The sequence below is a fragment of the Antedon bifida genome, chromosome 5, assembly GCF_963402885.1.
Source record: "Antedon bifida chromosome 5, ecAntBifi1.1, whole genome shotgun sequence".
Classification (NCBI taxonomy): domain Eukaryota; kingdom Metazoa; phylum Echinodermata; class Crinoidea; order Comatulida; family Antedonidae; genus Antedon; species Antedon bifida.
Window position 1 is genome coordinate 15,379,122 of NC_136230.1, and position 6,311 is coordinate 15,385,432.

At 37.9% G+C, this 6,311-nt stretch overlaps 1 pseudogene; it reads left to right on the plus strand.

Annotated features, from left to right (window-relative positions):
• Positions 1-2,387: 2,387 nt before the first annotated feature.
• On the plus strand, positions 2,388-5,204 carry LOC144842387 (uncharacterized; annotated as a pseudogene).
• The last annotated feature ends 1,107 nt before the right edge of the window (positions 5,205-6,311 follow it).

The window sequence follows — 6,311 nt, forward strand, 5'->3', positions numbered from 1 at the left end:
TGGTTGGTGTTGTTTGAGGCGGGTATTTTCGTGTGCTGGTTTGGACATTTACGGAATTAACCAACGGCTGTGATTGTTGGATTGGAAACGACAGTAGTTGTGTGGTTGTATATCTTTTGTTAATAAAATATTTATATTTATTTATCTTATTTTTATAATTGGATAGTTCTAAATATAATAATTGTATTATCAGATTTGAAGTTTGAATGTGAAATTGGCAACATGGCATTTAAATATGATATGGATGGGTCTGTGTTGAAATATTCAGGGGATGCGAATGATGATTCATTGCGGGATTATACAGAACCTAAAGCCATTTTTTGGCGTTGAAAATGTAAGTATTTATAGATACAATAGAGGAGGAACATAATAATTATATAACTAAAATACGCAACTTTGTAAAAGCACATTTTGAGAGTCAATCCTGGACATGGGGTATTGAATCGCAGTTGTTAACTAGGAAACAATTACATTCAGAAACCATTGATTAATATGCGTCGGATATTATGTTATGGCGTAAGCAGATAAAGAAATCAGATTCTGAGCTCCTGTCTATTTTATGAGAGGGTTATTGCCGAACATTCGGGTATTTTTGAAATGCTTTAGATGCAGCTCGGCTAGCCATATTTGTCTAGCGTACTGTGGATGAACCTTCCCCTGGTACTTTTAAAAATAACCATCCGAAGTCCCGTGTTAGTAAAGAAAATACAACGCTAGATACGATCGCGGGGATGGTTGCGCAAGTTTCTAATATATTAGACAGCATTGAATCGTCTTGTCGGGTTCAGTGGGTGATTTCTCCTTTTAATAGTAATTTTGATGAAAGGAAAAATGTCGATAGATCTAGTCGGACATTTAACTCTCAAAATATTTGTTGGCGTTGTGGTTTTCGGGGTCCTATTAGAGTGACATATTATGCTAGAAAAGACAGGGATGGCCGTCCGTTAAACTAGAAACCCCGTTTGCAGGTAATCGTTGTAAAACCGTTAGGAACATGTAGGGGACAATGCAAATGAGGTAGAAAATAAACATTATCAATATTATAAAAAGTATTTGTCCTGATATTGGGGTAAGACTAAATACAGAAGGCCCATCCGTCATTTTTCTCGTAATGCTGAATTGCATAACAATAGTAGGGAGGTTCAAGTTGCTTTATCGTGCTTAAATTCAATTTATATTTTTGTCGAAGGTAAACAGGCCAAATGTTTAGTAGATACAGGTGCCTCTATAAATCTTATTGATCATGATTGGTTGACTAGGAATTTACCTACTGTAGCTTCTAGTCTAGCTCCGACAAATATGATAAAGCACAAACAGATAATGGCAGTGATCTTATCATTACTGGGTCTATATCCTTAAAGTTAACAATAAATAATAGTAATAGTTTCGTTGCTCCTATGAACGTTGCTAGGGAATTGTCTGAAGTTATAATGTTGGGATCTCAATTTTTGCATGACCATGGGGCCAACATTAACTGTTTAACGCGTGTTTTGACTTTACAGAAAAGGAGTCAAATGCGGGTAGTTGCACGACAGGGAATTTCCGCACGTTCTCAGTATATAGTTGGCCCATACTAGTGCCGTTGAAAGAGACGGGAGCAGCTACGGTGGCCAAAGCTCTGTTTGAATATGTTATGTGTGTACATGGATGTCCGGAAACTCTGTTGAGTGATCGCGGATCAAACTCTCTTAGTAAGAATGTTCTAGAAGTATGTAGATTAATACAAATATATAGAATATAAAAATTAAATCTGTAACTCTGACAGAGTGTTCTAGATGGCATATAATAAATAAATGCCGATTCAAAATAAGCGGGCCTTCGAGTTGTTAATGAAGGCTTGTCTGACCATTCCAACATTATCTCCATTCTCATTATTTCTTCCACGCTTCGAGCATTAGTCATCTTGGAAGAATAGCTTTTTCGTCATCCGATCATTATCGGATCTAATCAGATGTGCAGCATAATTTCGTTGCTGGGTTTTGAGGAATGTAGATAAATCACATGTCTTACATATATTGTGAATGTCGATGTTGGTGTAATACAGTTTATAACATTCATCATCTAAAGTGTTTTTTCGCCGATAACCATTACGGATCATTCGTCGTAAAAACGTACACCATTTCGAATTAAGTTTATTTGATTGTGCAGACGTTGCACGTTGAACGTGCACCCAGTTTTGACAATTGAATGTCAATCGACTTCGAATATAAGCTCGTAGAAAAATCAAACGAGTTTGGAGAAGAATATTGTGATTTAATAAAACATTCTTCATTGACGAAAATTTGTTTTTGACAGATTCGATGCGACTATTGAATTCCCAGTCTCCTGTGGTATTCTGGTCATGGACGATTTGAGAGCCAAGATAGCGAAAAATAAAATAAATAAATACCAGCGCATATCACCCTCAATACAGGAGAGATGCAATGCTGTTATCTTAGAGTGCATTTCGCATTATGTAAATGAATATCATAATGATTGGGATAAATATTTACCGGCGATACAGTTCGCTTATCGTAGTGTTCACGAACTCTGTTGGTTATAGTTTACCTTTTATATGGCAGGGAAGCTAGGTTTCCGCTCGATGTAACCTTATTAAAACAATGCCACTATCCCGAAAAAACATTACGAGATCATATGCATGTGTTAATAAGTCAGTTGGAGATATTTAGAGCTGTTTCTAAAAATCGAGCTGAGTTGAATCAAGCGAAAATGAAGGAGCGATATGACGAACGCGTCCGCGATGTAACATATTAGTGGGCGATTCGGTTTCAGGGGTGGCGCCAGGATCTTTCCGACGCGGGGGCTAAATTTCCCGACGGGGGGGGGGGGGGCTATGCGAGTGAAGCGAACATCACTTGGCTGGGGGCCAGGGGGGGGGGGGAGTGGAAGCCGTTTTAATCAGATTTAGGGTAGCCATTTTTTTCAATTTTGTATGGTACATAAATAAAATACTGTGTGAAAAACACATTGCAAGAGGTCCGGTACGATGACTGTGTAAATCCATTCTCTCAAATTTAAAAATGAAGTTTGAAAATTAAAGTTCAATATGCCTATCATAGAAAATATACGCAAACGTAAAACCTACCCACAGGCCAAGAGGTATATCGTTATAATCGCAGAGACGTAGGCAGGTTGCTATCTGGGGGTGCGAAAATTGTAAATGCGCGAGATATCCATGGTCTGATCTGTAAGAAAATTTTGAAAAATAGAGCTGCTAGGTCCCCGGAAATTGCAATTATACATTGATATATAAAACGAAATTACAAGTCTATCAGAGAACAAGCACACCGAGGTTGAGATGGAGCTAAGGACATTTAAACAACTAGAGTTGTTAGGTCCCCGGATATTGGATTATAGTATTTCGAAAAAAAACCCAAAATATATAAGGCTCCAGGACCAGCCCTACCATTAGGGTTGAGCTGCTAAGAAAATTGTGAAAAATAGACCTGCTAGGTACCTGGAAATTGCACTTATATAGGCCCATATTGATAAATGAAACGAAATTATAAGTCTACAGAACCAGAGCTAAGAAAATTGTCAAAAATAGAGCTGCTAGGTCCCTGCAAAACATTGAAATATGAAACGAAATTATAGGTCCAGCCCACCATGGTTGGGGTGGAGCTAAGAACATTCTGAAAAATAGAGTTGCTAGGTCCTGGAAATTTAACTTATTATACTTCGAAGCATAAAACAAGATATATACCGGTACGTCTCCAGAACCAGCCGTACCATGGATATAAAACAAAATTGAAAAGCTCTAGGTTCAATGCACTGACTGTATATTGTACATCGAAATATGAAACAAAATGTACGGTAAGTATACATGACCAGCTCTATAATTGGGGACGGTTGAGCTAAGACAATTTTGAAAACTAGAGATGCAGGTCTTCAAAAATTAGCCTACACCTATACTTTTAAAAAAATCAGACATAGAGGCCTAAACAAGTTACCCTTTTTACCTTTTATTTGGAGGGGAATGCGTCCACAAGCGTAGACCATTTTCCATCGGGGAAATCAGTTTATTTCCCAGATGTGAATCTGGAATTTCGATGTACGAGCAGTTCATGAAATACTGGACATTGGAAATGTAATAACTTAAACTATAATAAGATGTTGGCTAAACGAAAATGGCATGTTTTTTGTTTAGTAATGTAGGCCGAGCCTACAGTGAAAAACGTCTATTTCAGGTTCAGGTACCCTACGGTAATCGTAAATTAAAAAATTGAACATATAAACAATAAAATAGATCGCGAAGATAATTCGTACCCTTTTGCTGTCGATACACAGTACACGACGTAACGCGTCAGTAAACTTCGCCTGGAAATTAACTACAGTACACATTCTGGTCCCTGGGTGGAACATGATATCACGCGTAAACCGCTTCGTACAAAAGGACACCGCCAGACAAGTGCATACCTATTGTTTATTAGATCGCTGGCAATAATGCATGCATAATAAAGTGTAATAGCCCTCCGACGTACTTAACAAAAATGGAACTTCGCGGTTTTCTAGTCGCTGAAGCTACGAAGTGAACGCGAATGATTTTTACTGTATATTATATTCCCCGACGAAAAGTACTTGCGTTCCCCGACGTGGGGGGGCTAGGCTCCCCGACGAGGGGGCTACAGCCCCCGTAGCCCCCACCCCGCTGGCGCCACCACTGTTCGGTTTGGGTGTATATACCTGCGTTACACAAAGGTTTATCGCGTAAATTAATGAAATGTTTGTCTGGCCCTTATCTGTTAGTTGAGAAAACGGGGCCTGTTTATTTTCGTGTTCGGAACTTAGCTAATAATAAATTGCTGAAAGCACCGGTTCATGTAAACCGTATGAAATTTGCATATAATCGATATGCACGACCCACTAATAATAGTGGATCCCGAGCAAATGAGTGAGCTGCCGGAATTCGAGATCGGGGGCTGTCCGGAGGACTCATTTGAGCCGTTGATGGCCACACATAATTGAAATGATTTCGGTACGGAAATACTATTAACTATTCCTGGCATTCCTGAAAGTGAGCAAGAGTTTGAAATCGAAACAATTATAAGAGGACGTTATCGTCAAAATTGTTTGGAATACCTGATTAAATGGAAAGGTTTTCCCCACTCTCGGAATACATAGGAAGCCGTGCAAATCTGAATTGCATTGCCCTTGAGTACATAGAGAATAATCCTGTGAGGATTACGGGGAAATGTAAAGTTTGAATTTTGATAACATAGGCCTATAGTGAAATGGCATGGTATCAAGTAAAAGGCAAATGTAATATATTTATTAAATTATGAATTATTAAATATTTTAAAAATTACCACTGTATCAAAAGGCTATGAAATATGGAATTTCCAGAGGGCGTCATTGACTATAAAAGCAGGAATCGAGAAAACAAGGCCAACAGCCATTAAGTCGCGTGCTACAATGCATAGTGATACCGGACCGACAGACAGACCGACAGACCGATAGACAGACCGACCGACAGACAGACCGACCGACATAGTGAACTATAGAGTCGCGTCCACGCGACTAAAAAAACAGCAGCATTACCGTTCAGGGAGGTTAGTCGATAGGGTAGGCTCAATTTTTAAGTAATAGAAAGTCACGTGGTCGTGGAATACTTCATTTCACTTTCATTTGTAAGAATAAACATTTATAGGATGATTTATGTAGGTTATAACTATTATAAATATAAATTTAAAGTACAGGCTCTACGTTTATTCGTTTTATTTCATTTAGCGTGCAAAATCGTACATTGGCTATGCTACCTGTATTGTAACAATGAGAATGCGAATTATTCGTGTAAATAAGGTGATCATTACAATAACCTGATGCTACGTTTTTATTCTAAGCATACTTTAGCTCTGATCGTCCCTACATAATCCCATGTTATACCTGAGGTTTGAACGTAGTATTCTTCATTATTCTTCTAATCCGCCAAATAATTACCAGCTTATCGTTGGTACAGATTCTTAATTATAATTACGGCTATACCTTTTGACGCCTATCATGATTTTGTTTAATATGGATTTCTTAATTTGTAATCAAAAAGTATGTTATGCATTTTAATTTTACTTTGCAGTGCTTACATCAGTTTACATGAATGATACAGTACCTACAAGTCCCATTGTATCATCGTATTCGGGATGGTCAACGTTGGAACACTCGAGTCTATTTCCAGTTTATTGATCAGTAACGTAATTGTTTACTTTTACAAGCCTTAACTCTACGTATTTAGCTTATTTTAGTTTTGATTTTTGTCTGGCCAATCCAAGTAAACTTTTGTAATGAAAGTCCTACAATTAAATAAGTGTCAATGTATA